Source organism: Labrus mixtus, chromosome 3 (genome assembly GCF_963584025.1).
Source record: "Labrus mixtus chromosome 3, fLabMix1.1, whole genome shotgun sequence".
NCBI classification, from domain to species: domain Eukaryota; kingdom Metazoa; phylum Chordata; class Actinopteri; order Labriformes; family Labridae; genus Labrus; species Labrus mixtus.
In genome coordinates this window covers 30,827,692-30,840,778 of record NC_083614.1, presented here as the reverse complement: position 1 = coordinate 30,840,778, position 13,087 = coordinate 30,827,692, and the positions used below count along the sequence as shown (strand labels likewise).

General features: G+C 39.8%; 1 long non-coding RNA gene across 1 annotated transcript in view; it reads left to right on the top strand.

Annotated features, from left to right (window-relative positions):
- Positions 1-10,487, top strand: part of LOC132971224 (uncharacterized) — an 86,750-nt gene extending 76,263 nt beyond the window's left edge. Inside the window, exons 4-5 of the long non-coding RNA XR_009672538.1 lie at positions 6,234-6,322; positions 10,142-10,487. This is a non-coding gene — a long non-coding RNA (uncharacterized LOC132971224). The remainder of the gene's footprint in view (positions 1-6,233; positions 6,323-10,141) is intronic.
- Positions 10,488-13,087: the final 2,600 nt, after the last annotated feature.

The following is a 13,087-nucleotide window of genomic DNA, read 5'->3' as shown; positions in this document are numbered from 1 at the left end:
GGTAATTGTGCACTCTATCTATCAGAGATTTTACTTTATGATGGTCCCTGCTTTATTAGCCCTCAAAGTCCGACTTCTGATAGGACACATAGCTCTTATTTCTGTCAGATCCATTCTAAAAAGCAGCGTGTGATTAAATACCAAACATTAATCTTTGGGCCAAACGTTGGAAAACAGGCATAATAAGGACTCCATGGTAGATATCCATGCCAAAGTGCAACCTGTTCTAGTTTAGAAGCAGTCCACTGAAGATGGTCTCTCTTACTTTCTTATTCTCTAACACACATTGTTCAAATGTTGCCTTTTGTGCACTGAACTCAAATATCCAATACTCAAACATATCTAAATGTATTAACAGAAACATATCAGAGTATGCTAGTTTTTTCAGCTTTACTAAAACATCTGTTAAAGGTTTTATATGTGATTTTTTGATCCAGCAGATGTCGCTCTTGAGCACCAGCATGAAACCAAAACAACTCACGCTGCATTGTTGTGTTAGCATGCTAATGCTAGTGATCTTTATTATGCTCGTATCTTCACACTGCATGTAAATTTACCTGAAATGAGCGTGATCTAGAAACACAGTTAAGCAGTGAGTACAGTATGTTATTCTTCTTTTCTCTAGTCCCTCAATTAAACAACTTTTATACACGAGGGGAGGAGTCAGCCGGCCGTCCAGGCGATGTAAACAAAGTGAAGATAGGACTCTGAAAACTCTGAAAGCATCACAGACAGTGGGACTCGGGTGTTACACCCATTGTAGACAGTCATGACTCACAGAGTTATTTTCAGAGGATATACTTGATTTCTACATTTAAGTGTGAAAAATCCTTCAAAAATCCAATCCTTTAATGAAAATCCCTTGAACTGTTTTCTTCCCCCCAGTAATGCTGCTGTCACCTTACTTCTTCTTACTCGAGGGTGATGAAACAAAGACGTTGACTAGCTGTCAGGACTTGATACAAGCAGTGCAGATTCAGTCGAAGACCACTGGACCAGTCCAGAAAACTTGTTGGGGTCATAAGGGTTTGTTAACTACACCCAAGACCTAAAGGTTTTTAAAGAACCTTGCATATTCAAAGAGTGATAAACAGACAATTGGACCAATGAAGAACTGCAAAACACTTGTGAATTCATGTCAATCCTGCCCTGACATTGTCCTTTTTTTGCTACCTTGACACTTGATCTAGTGTCCTGAAGTCTAACATGCCAGCTTCATTTACTGTATAAGCAGTAAGTCAAGAATGTTCCAGGTGTGTCCCGGACTTTACCAAGGCTTGAAGCTGTTTTTATTTTACTGTGTATTATACAATATGCAGAGGAATTTGTTAATTGTTAATCGTTCATTTTGAACTATATGTATTGATTTTGAACGCCCCTTGAAACTGTTAAAATAAGTTGCTTTATACTGTTGTTTATTTTGTTTTGCGGATGATGTGGCTCTGTTTTCTTCATGATCGTGCCGTTCACGTCTGAAGTTATCTTGGGACGCTAGAGCCAGACTTTAAGAGTCTGTAGGTTTTTCCCAACAGGTGGATATTTGCTTCATCAGCAGTTTTCACTGGCGTTGTACTGAACGGTTGGAAAAAAACTAACAAATACAGCTTTTAAGTACAGGGTCTGAGCTTCATATTGATTTCATATCCAAAAATGTCAAACACCATTCCTATGTGTGAAACGTAATAAGCGCTTTGATCTGGTCACTATTTGATCATTTGTAGGAAACATAACGGGTGACTCAAGGAGATGACAATCATGACGCTGACTTTTCCCCCCAAATAATAACGATCAACTTGTTATAGAATATCTGCATCCATCTTTTCAGATTCTTGTATTCAGAGAGCAATAGGCACTGGAACAACCTCATTATGTGCTGTGACATGAATATGGGTCAGTAAGCTGACGAACCTGATGACACAGAGCCAAGTTCTTGCACAGGGCGAAGAGGTTGAACAGTGTGTGATAAAGAGAGAGAGAGAGATGTTCTCAGTCCCACACTGAAACTTGAGATAGGAGTGTAGCTGTTGACTGAAGAGAGAGAGAGAGAGAGAGAGAGAGTGTGTGTGTGTGTGTGTGTGTGTGTGTGTGTGTGTGTGTGTGTGTGTGTGTGTGTGTGTGTGTGTGTGTGTGTGTGTGTGTGTGTGTGTGTGTGTGTGTGTGTGTGTGTGTGTTAAGATGAGCGATGAACAGACAATGCTTGTCCTCAAGTCAAAGAGCTCCAGTGGCTAAAAACCCCATTGGGTACAAATACAGATACACACACACACACACACACACACACACACACACACACACACACACACACACACACACACACACACACACACACACACACACACGGACAGGTGATACATCATGTATGTGGGAAGGAGGAGGGGAAGCGCGGGAGTGAAAAGAAGGGGATGGACAGATGAGAAGGAGGTGAAGTGGAGGGGGAGCAGAAGGGTGAGGGGAGCAACAGACAGTTCACTTTGTTCACTTCAGTCATGATTAAACGATCAAGAGATAATGTTTTCTTTTCATTTAGATACGACAGTAAGTCAGATCGCTGCTGTGAACAGGGATGTTGTTTTTTTTTTCCTCGACTTTTTTGCTGAGGCGGGCTTTTTTTTTTTTGCCAAGGGAAAAACTTTTTAACTCACTTTGATTAGACTTCAACAGCAAATTTTGTCTTTCAGAAAAAAACACAGAAACACACAACAGTGCAAGTTTATTGTCATAGAAACTGTACTGTACTCCAAATACTTGAACATTGAAAGAAACTAATAATAACAAGCTCACATAGAACAATCTGACTCATTTTCAAGTAACAATACGGGTTTTGTCACAAGAGAGACTTCTCATCATGAAATGATTCATCCTCTGAATATTAAAGCTCGAGAGTATCTCAACTAGTTCAGCGTGTTGTCAAAGGCGAGGAACGCTACATATACCAGAGAAAACACTCTTAAATAATCCAATGTGAGGGACTGATTTCAGATCATTCCCTTTATATACATAATGTGGTTCTGTTATTTATTTTGTGCATGTTGTTTGTTTGCTCCAGTAAGTCAACCCCTTCTTAAAGTCCTACAGATACTGTGTAGAAATGTATGACCAACATGAATGATTAATCCTATAAACAGAAAACACTTTGTTTGCTTTTTTAAAATGAACCATAAAAACAATAAGTCAGATTATTGGGCTTTTCAAAGAAACAGAAAAGTGAAGTTTGATGGATCATATTTTGCTGTTTGTGAGATATTTTAGTTCCACATGACGGGCATGAATGTTGCTCACTTGCAATGTTGTTTACAGAAAAAAAAAAAAAATCATATACTACAGAATATATGAAGTGAAACAAAAAGGTTTGTCTTGTTTCTTCACACTGTATCAAATATGATTAGATGAACGTTTCAAAGCAAAGAGAGAGTATCAGTTGAAATATGAGGGCTGATTTTTTAATTTTTTTTATTTATAAATATCGTTTAAAGTTTTGCGTGCAAAGGACACACTGGCAGACCCAAACAGTCAAGAACCAACTCTAATGTCCTCTCAACGTTTTCTCCAAATTCTGTTCCAAAGAAGTCTCTTCCAGAAGAAAACGTGCGTCTTATAAGCCGACAACTGTTCTTACATCACAAATACGGACCTGGGGATGCTCAAGTTGAGCTAACAGATGTATTTTTATTTAAAAATCACAGCCAGTGCAGCTTTAAGTCGTGGGGGGGGGAGAAGGGGGGAGGAAGCAAGTGATGGACAGCTCGAGGGAAGGAAAGAAAAGAGAGGGGGAGATGGAGGGATGAAGGGAGGTGTAGAGTGCAGCAGAAACTTCCCATGCTGGCCTCCCAGTGTGGCTACGTAATGAGGGCAAGGGACACACACACACACACACACACACACACACACTCACACACACACACACACACACACACACACTCACACTCACAGACACACACTCGGGGCTGAGCATGGCCCCACGGCTGATTAGCGGCACACAAAGGCCCCAAACAGAAGTAGCAGAGGACACACAATGGGTGCAGGGCCTCAAGGCGTGGTTTACTTCTGCCCCAAGGGAGGGGGGGGGGCGAGAGAGGTAGAGAGACAGGGAGAGAGAGAGGGTCCCACTGAGCTGGATAGGCAAACGAAGGGGGGGGATGGAAGAGGGTTCGCTGGGGTTAGAAAAGTGACAGAGGAAGAGAGGAGTTTTGTTTTTGTCCTGATGAAGACGTGCTGCGTTTACACTGAGTTTCTATTTGCAGCAAGTGCAGCTTCAGGAAACTGGATGAATGAGTCAGGGTCACATCCAGGCTCCTGAACACCTGTTATCGAGCACACGTCCAATTGAAAAACGCTCTGTATAGATATATTTATTTCTCATTTACTGCACATAGTTCTGTTTACATCTGTCAGTCCGATCACTGTCCACTTATATCTACTCTTTTTATATTTTGTATTTTAAGTTTAAGGTTAAAGTTGTATTTAAATTGACACTTTATATTTTAGGTTTAAAATGTTTCATCTACCTGAACTGTTGTTAATTTACTGTTCTGTGTGCCTTTGAATTGCCCCCCCGGGGACAAATAAAGTTTGAATTGAGTTATTTGAATTTCAAACATCCGCTGTTAAATAATACATAGCGTACATTTCACTTCAGTAAAAAAAGAAAAATCAGAATAAGCAAGGACAGGAAGCTGGTTCTGTTTGGATTAAATATGCACTTTCTTATTTTCTTTCAAAATAAATACTCAGCCTTCATTACATGCCCTGTACTTCACCAAAACCCTTCTCAGAATAAAAGAAAGTTTAAAAAAAGGCATCGTGGCACGCTGCAAGGATTCTAATTAAATCCATAAAAACAACACAAGACGCCAGGGGCAGCAATGAAACGCCACATTTTACTAGGGTGCCCCTTTTAATCGTGTGATCTTGTTCTAGCATGCTCATATATTCAAAAACTGGCAACCCCTTTTTTATGAAAAAATACCCTTTTGATTCACACTGTATCACTTTATTCAGTTAAGTACCGACCCACTGTTCTTCATGAGGCTCCGTGCCCACTGACTCATCACTAAGTCAGCGTCCTTTAAATAGGATAGACGGTCACTCAAGCAATAATTCTTATTCCACAATCACTCTTCTTCTACGGTGTATGGACACAAGAGAACCATAATGACATTCAGAGGAAAGGGACATAATAGAATATGAAGATAGCTTTTGCAAGACATTACATTCAGTGCATTGACACCTCCAAGTTCTTTTGTGCTGTGAGATTTTTGTGCCGTCCAAGACTCAAGTTGACCGACCAAGTTTTAAGTTTCACACTGTCGACATGAGTTGATGAGATGTCCCATGTTCGGTTTAGTGCCCAATGATATATTTAGAGCATTTTGATCACACCGTCTTCTACATATTAAAATTGTTAAAGTCCTTCTATGTGATTTTTCACACTTAAATATAATATAAATCAAGTTTATCCTCTGAAAATAACTCTGTGAGTCATGACTGTCTACAATGGGTGTAACACCCGAGTCCCACTGTCTGTGATGTTTTCAGAGTTTTCAGAGTCCTATCTTCAGTTTGTTTACATCGCCAGGACGGCCGGCTGACTCCTCCCCTCGTGTATAAAAGTTGTTTAATTGAGGCACCAGAGAAAAGAAGAATAACATACTGTACTCACTGCTTAACTGTGTTTCTAGATCACGCTCATTTCAGGTAAATTTACATGCAGTGTGAAGATACGAGCAGAATAAAGATCACTAGCATTAGCATGCTAACACAACAATGCACCGCGAGTCGTTTTGGTTTCATGCTGGTGCTCAAGGGCGACATCTGCTGGATCAAAAAAAGTAAAAAAAAAAAAAAAAATGGGCGGGTCTATTAAACTATACAGCTTCTTTTTTTTTTCATGGCAGATGACAGCTATTGGGGAACAGGATAAGTTCTAATTTGATGTCCAAGTTCTTCACTCATGTCTTAAGCACATTCAAATATTTAAGCATCAAATAATAAGAATGACAAGCTCACTACGAGTAAAAACTAATCGACAAATGACTCTTGAAGACGTAGGCAGAGTGCAGCCTAAAACTTGTCATTTTTCTAATGATAATTGTTTGAGTTATTGCTACCACAGTACATGTTGAGAGCTTTAAAAATCATCCCAGTGGCTCTCTGCGTAGATTAGCATCGACACAATTCTACAGAGAATGAATATTCTATGGCGACTACTAATGAACACTGCCTTCTTTTCACAGAGGAGCGGCGGCTGCTGTAATCTCCACTGTTCAATTAGCTGCACTGACCAGGACGACGCCTCCTACACTTCATTAACAGGGAGGGGAAGGTATGGAATTAACCTCTCTCTCTCTCTCTCTCTCTCTCTCTCTTTCATTTTCTATCTCTCGCTCTCGTTACACCCCCTTTTCGTCTTCTCTTAAAATATACAAGCAGCGGAAAATTTTAAATATTCCAAATTAGCTTCTCTCCATCCGTTGAAGCATTTTTTTCCCACTTATTTTACCTTTTCAACTGGAAGCTGCTGGAATATTTTCCGATCAACTCAGAGGAATGGAGCGTAAAAACAAAAACTTGGGGGATGGGGGGGGGGGGGATATAATCCAACAAAGACAATTTAGCTTTTCTGCCTCTTTTTCTTGTTTTTCCAATTACTTAATGCTATTTAAAAACACCAGAGCTCTCACACACGTTGACACACACACACACACACTCCTCCTCACGCACACACATTAATGGTCCTTAGCATGGAGAGGCTCCTGAAATAAGTCACGCAGTAATTGTATTTGATAAATCATAAAGGGAGCCCATCAGAGGAAAGCTAGCTGTAATAAAATGATAAAATAGACAATTATGAGGAAAAAAAATCCCTGGCCTTTAATTTCCTAAACACACTCTGGAGAGAGAGAGAGTGTTTAATCCGCAGTGATTTGGCGAGATGCACGACACGTTCACATCCCTCCTCTTTGACACTTTGAATTAGACCACAGACCTCGGAAATGTCCGTTACAGCAGCAGAGCAGGGATTTAGTTTCATATCATAGCCAGCTTCTCTTTTTGTGCTTATGCATTGTGTCTCTGGACGTTTAACACGACTCCCATTTAGATGGACAGAATGGAGGGTAAACAAAGTAATAAAACATATTTTAAAAAAAGGCTTTTAGATCACGTTTGTTTCCTTTAAACTTTAAGACTTTTCCCCCTGACATAAGACGTTTTCACATATGCACTCCGGATAATATCTAGATATTTACAGGAGGACTTCTCTGGAGATTCTCCCGACCTAGTCGTTCACATATGCTCCTCACAGCGGGGGACTTTCCCTGTCAGAGGGGAGGGGGGGGGGGGGGGGGGGGATTTCCTGAGGTAAGACGTGACGTAAATAAACAACGCGGAAGTAGCGGCCGAAGCAACAGAGTCCGCTACACGACGTTATAATGAGAATATTTGTCTTTATATCAATGCTATGTGTAATCCAATGGAATGACAACATCCAGAAAAGAGAGGAGAACAACATACTGACGAACAGAAAACAGAATGCAGACGTTTAATTAGAGCACGGAGATCGTAGTGGTCACGTGCAGACACTTTATGCAGTCACTATATAAACGTCATTCTCTTTCTATTGGCTCGAGTTGAAATCTCTGGAGTATATGCTGCAGCGTTCAGACATCAGCTCACTCTGACTTTCTGCCGATAAAATACTAGGAGTCTGGAGGAGAAACTCCGGGTAAAGTCTGTGCGAAAAATGTGGTTGTTTGCGTTCACACATAGCCTAAAGAACCTCCGGGTAGACACATCTCCGGAGTTTTTCAGGAGATTTCTGTATGTGTGAAAAGGGTTATACTCAGTTATTTCCAGCATCTCTTTATTTAGCCTATTTTGAGCTTTTCAATGCACCTAAAAGAGGGATGTGTGCAATGAGCCGACTTAACGATTAATTATTAATTAATCATCGTCACCCTAGCTAGTCAGCACCAGTGCCATTACTAGTGCCATTAATATGTATTTCAATTCAATCAATCAATCAATTTTTATTTGTATAGCGTCAACTCATAACAAGTGTTATCTCTGGACAGTGGAGATAAAGTTGTATGTAGGCCTTGTAAGGTTAAACTGGAATATAACCACTCGACCGAAGGAAAGAGTAACCAGCACAGGCGTGTCGACGTTAACCTGTAAGGAGGACCGAAGGCTGGCGGGACTAGCACTGCTAACGTTAGCAACACTCCATAAAGCAGTTCGACATCGCTGTGTAGCTGTGTTTATTAATTTAGCTCAATTTTGAAAGTTTTCTTAATGTTTTCTGAGTGGTTTCTCAACTTTTGCATTTGTTGACTAGTCTGAATTAAACTAACTACATTACTGTCTCATAATGGGCTATTTAATGGGTTGTGTTCATTTTCACACATTTCCTCTGAAAAGTACACCAAGCCAGTTGTATGTATGTTAGGGCTGGGAAATATCTCGAGTTTTTAAGATATATCGATATATTTTCAAACAGATATAGGGTAAGACAACATCGTTAATATGGATATAGTTTATGTTGAATTAAAATAACGTTACAGAGGTGACAGGTCACTTTTTTCTCATCTCACTGATGATGACTAACTGTTTGTCCCTCTTCACCCTGCTCCTCCTCTCTCTCTTTTATTGTATTTAAGGAACATTTTATAATATTACTTTTTTAATTCACAAACAGGTAGTTTATTTTTCCATGTGTTTTCACTGTTAATAAAATACATATCGATATATATCGAGTATCGCCATTCAGCTAATCAATATCGAGATATGAGTTTTGGTCCATATCGCCCAGCCCTAACTAGTCTGAATTAAACTTTACTGATTACATTACTGTCTCATAATGGGCTATTTAATGGGCTGTGTTCGTTTTCACACACTTCCTCTGAAGAGTACACCAAGCCAGTTGTAGCCTATGTATGTTAATTTGCATCAAAAAAAGGAAACAAATCAGGAAGTGGTATTATTTCTTGACCTCGCTTTGTGACCTCCTGGTTGTCACTGTAAAGTTGTCAAGAAGTTATAAGAAGCACAGCCTCTTTGAATCTAAAATTGTTATATTCCTGTTTAGCATATTGAACTCTGTTGAGTTTCAAATGAATTTCTCTTATCCTGTCACAATTCATTAAAAAAAGACCGCAAAAATCCGCCCTGGGCCCGTGTCCTCTGATCATTTCTCCTTTTTATTTTGGATAATTTTATTGGGACCAAATTGTAAAGTATGTCACATTTGTGCTGTGTTCCTCACAGTTTGTTCTTCTGAGCAGAAAATTATATTAACTTATTAAGTTTGGGGTCTTAAAAAGTATTTAATTTGATTTTTAAAAAAAGGTGTGCAGCAAGTGTGCAGATTATTATGACACACCGAGTGAAAAATAATCACAGTAGCTGCCAAATGTTGGTATTTGTAAGTATTGTCAGTTATCACGATGATACACTGCCAGCACCAAACCCACCATTGTCACAGGATCACATTAGCTCTTTGAGTCACACAGATTTCTTTCACGCTTGTATAAAAATCACTTTCCCCTCCGACTCCTCCAGCAGAGACGGCCATGACAGTGTGAGATCTGCACCACAAAGAGTTAAAAGGAAATCAGATCTCTTGGTTCCTCGTGTTAATGTATACAGACTCCATGTGTGTGTCTGTGTGTGAGTGAGTGTGTGTGTGTGTGTGTGTGTGTGCGCTGCTGTGTAAAATAACATGGAAAAGGTGATTTTCCACTATAGTGGGGCTTCCACACTGTGTTCCCCTCGGGCAGCAGCAGAGACATGATTGAATTTTTTACATGTGTGTGTGTGAGGGCACGGGTTTGATTTGAAGACGTACTTCCTGTTCTGTATCCAGATTTACATTTTTCTTAATTTTCTTTTTACATGACTGGTTAAAATTAAGATTTTTTTGTGCCAATGCAATAAATAAATATATTTCATATGCCCACAAATGCTTTTTATGGTTTTCAAGCAAAAAACATTGAAATAAAAACCACTTTCAACTCATATTTCCTTAAAAGTAGACCTCCGACAGACGTAAGAGTTTCTTAAGTTTTTTTTTTACATCTACACTCACCTGAGTTTTGTCTGTCCTTGTGTCTTTCCCTGACGCTGCTTCTCTGTCTCCCTGCAGGAGATGCTGATGGTGTAACATGGAGTCAGGAAGGAGCACAAGGGATGGAGAATAAACCGGAGCTTGCTGTCAGAAGTGTGAGCCATGTCCAAGGTGAAGCAAACTGAATTAAAGTGAATCGAGCTGAACGGATCTGAACTGGAATGACCTGAACTGAATTGAAATGAAACCTCTCAGGGGGGGAAAAAGGTTCAAACAGAAAAACCTGAGAGTGACATGGATGGAAACATTGTGTCATGTATACCTGCTTTTTTGGGATTTCCTACACTTTCTTTGGATTTAAAGGGGTTTTTCATTATCATATTTGTTTTAAAGAATGAATTAAACCTAAAATCTATAACATGAACTGAGACACTGTTCAGTTATTGTCCTTGGTTTCCAACACAGCTCATTTGTTGAACTTGTATAAACACAGCACAGCTCACATAACAAATATACTATCAACACTGTATTGGCCTGATTTCTGTTTCTTTCATTTCTTTTTTTACATATACTTAATTATTTTTGAATAACAGTGAAAAAATGTAAAGCTATTTTTAAAGAAAATGTTGCTTTAGGACTTTTTTCTGACCAGCGGAAACTCAGACTGCTGTACAGACTGGTACACATTGTGTGCTGTCTCTTCAGTCGATTTGATGTTCCTGTAACTCAAGTTGCCGCTACACTTTCCATCCACAGAGCACGTTGTTGGATGCAACAGTGGGATTTGTAGTTTTTTAAGCTGGAGCTTAATTTCTGCATGTTGGGGGGGTCAGAGTGAGGGGGCTGCCCACAGCCAGCGCTCCTGAGCTGGTGAGGGTTCGATGCCTTGCTCAAGGGCACCTCAGCAGTGCTCAGGAAGTGAACTGGCACCTCTCCAGCTACCAGACCAATTTCCAGATTTGGTCCGCACCAGAACTTGAACCGGTGCCTAGAGACATGAGCTGCTGCCACCCCTCACTTGAAACAAAACAAAACGTTGTGGTGTCTTTGGCCTTCACGGTCCAGTAATAGAATTTCATGAATCATTTACACACATTATGAATAATTTCCTGCTCCAAACCTTCACCTCGCTTCCAAACAAGCTTCCATTTTTGACAAATCAACTCTGACTGTTTATATGGACTTCACTGTGGAGAGTCAGAGCAAAATGTGTTGCAAAGTGATTCAATAAACCAGCACATCTTCAGCAACACATAATCAATATTTAAAAGGACACAACATTGTATTATAGCAACTTTCATTCAGCAGGAGATTTGCAGACGTTTGCCTTTTGTGTGTGAGTCTCTGGATCAGTGAGAATTTGGTGTATGTTTTTAAGCATGTATGAAATAAAATAAAAACAGAGATCTTTTGATCACTACTTTTTCTGCTTCACCCAGAGGCCTTCTCAGTTTTCCAAGAGTCTTTTAAAAAGATAAACATTGAACATTGGTATCTTCCCCTTTTTAAAGATGTACTGATAATTACTGCTGTGCTGGATAGTCGTGACTGTTTGGATGATTGAGACACACACGCACACACACACACACACACACACGCACACACACACACAGAACAGTAGCTCCTGGCTATCTGCAGCAGTGAGTGTAAATGATCGAATATCTACGGTCATAACTCACAGCCACACAGGCTACTGATGGAAGCTGACACCCAATGTCTCTGTGTGTGTGTGTGTGTGTGTGTGTGTGTGTGTGTGTGTGTGTGTGAGTGAGTGAGTGAGTGAGAGAGAGAGAGAGAGAGAGAGTCATTTTAGACCCTTCATGTCGCTTCCCTTCTGTATCTTCTCGTCTTCCTCCTCCTCCTCGTCCCTGATGCCTCGAGTGATGAAACTGACTCTGTTACATCAGACCAGCCCGCCTTCTCCCCCCCACCATTTTTTTTTAACACACTTTCCATGCACACACACACACACACACACACACACACATGTTCGTTTGCTCACACTCTAGAGCCACATGAGTGTGTTTAACCTTATTGATCAGGTCTTAACTATTGACACAGATCAGGGTGATCAGTCACTGGTATCTGTGTTTACAGGGCGGAGAGGAGCTGATATTGATGGATGGCGGATTAATCAGTAAGTGAAGTGAACACAAACACACACAGAGTGACAATGGCTGTCATGTGGACTCAAAACAAATGGAGCTGAAACCGCTTTTTGTTGCAGGTCTTTGTTTTCTTTCTTAAATTGATTGTTTTACTTTCAGTTTTTTGCTTTTAACTTCATTTTATGATGTCAATAACGAGGATAATTTACTTTGAATTAAAAAAAAAACATTAGCTCATCATAGCATAGAAAACCACCATCACCACCATCACCATAATTGTTCACTCATAATAAAGAGCCCTCAGATTAAATGTGAAACTACAAAATGAAGAGTAATTGAAGTAATAATGAAGTAATTCATTTTATAAACTTTGAGAAAATGTTGTCTCCGGGGAGTTTTTTAATTTTTTAATTTTTTTATCGTTGCGCACTATGAGGTGACAGACATTTCACGATCATATCAGAATTAATCTAATGGCACTAAACTAAAGTGGGCGGGAGTATTGGACAACATAGCTGATTTTATTGGTGCATGAAGTCCCAGTTTGTAGATATGCTTTTTCAATGATATAACACACTTTTACAATTATTTGTAAATCATTCCGCCAAGCTATGGTTCGTGGACCCCTGGGGGTCCTGGGACCCCACTTTGAGAATCACTGACATACATGAGGCCGTGCACTCATGAGCATGTTTTAGGCAGAATTGATCCATGTGTGGTTGTCAATCGAAATACATCAAAAAGATAATGCTCACATACAAGAGATAAACATCAAATCAAACTAAAAGTGTGACTTCTGCCATTTTAAACAACCTGTTAATGCTCCTGATTTTTTTTCCATATAGCACCTGTCTTTTTTCAGCCTTATCTCACCTGGTGTCACAGAATACAACATGAAATGTATTTCTCTGTGATC